Consider the following 1,019-nt stretch of genomic DNA (forward strand, 5'->3'; position numbering starts at 1 on the left):
TGCATGGAACAGCGCCAACATGTCCCTGTGCATGTACACGGGGACATGTACACTTAAGGGTCCCCGTTTGGGGGTTTGAAAATGGTCACCCTGATCTGGAATGTCTGAGACACACAGGAAAATTGTCTGCTATTTCCAGAGCTGAATGGTAGCCTGCAGCCTTGAGGAGAAGCGTGACTGGAACAAGACCAGACCCCCATAAATGGGTTAGAATGCTAATAGGCTAGACCCGCCCGGAGTAGCCTCTGGTAAATGGGTCAAGAAAGGCAAACTCAATTCTAACCAAGCTAGCCCAGGTGTAGGCTCCTTCCAATGAGTTAGGAAGACAGGACAGGAGACAAGGCTAGCTCGAGAGTAGCCTCCTTCAAATAGGTCAGGTTGGGACGAATGGTAATGAAGCTAACACATGGATAGCCTTCCTCAAATGGGTCAGGATGGGTTGAATTTATGAAAAGAGCGTTTTGAATCTGAAGACATTTGAACGGTGCCAATCTTCCCCATTCGTTTAAAATGGAGGTCTGATGACTCTGATCTCTCCTAATTCACGTAGCATGACCGACGATAGATTCGGAAATCTGAACAAATCTGACCAACTTTGACATTGGGTTCAACTCACTGATCTATATTGGCTACCCATACACAAACTACTGGCACATGTCCTTTGACAATGCTGCCCTCTCGTGTCTATAGTCCAGTATTTCATGCCAAACAGAAATACATTTCTTCTCAGTTGAACTGAGTTCATAATGCTTTTCACCACTGTGTAATCGAGCTTATGACAAGCAATAAACTCTTACAGTATGCATGGGTGTGTGTGTGTGTGTGTTTGTGAGACCAAAAGCATTAAAAAGGTCAGTTCCAGAAGATGAGGGATTGCACAGTAAATACATTGATCATGTTGAACTGTCAATGAATTACATACTGACACACACAGACACACACGCACACACACACACACACACGATGAAGGATAAATACATTGATCATATTTAAGCGGTCATAATTAATTCCACAGGAGC

Source organism: Nansenia antarctica (genome assembly GCF_963989245.1).
Source record: "Nansenia antarctica genome assembly, chromosome: 20".
Classification (NCBI taxonomy): domain Eukaryota; kingdom Metazoa; phylum Chordata; class Actinopteri; order Argentiniformes; family Microstomatidae; genus Nansenia; species Nansenia antarctica.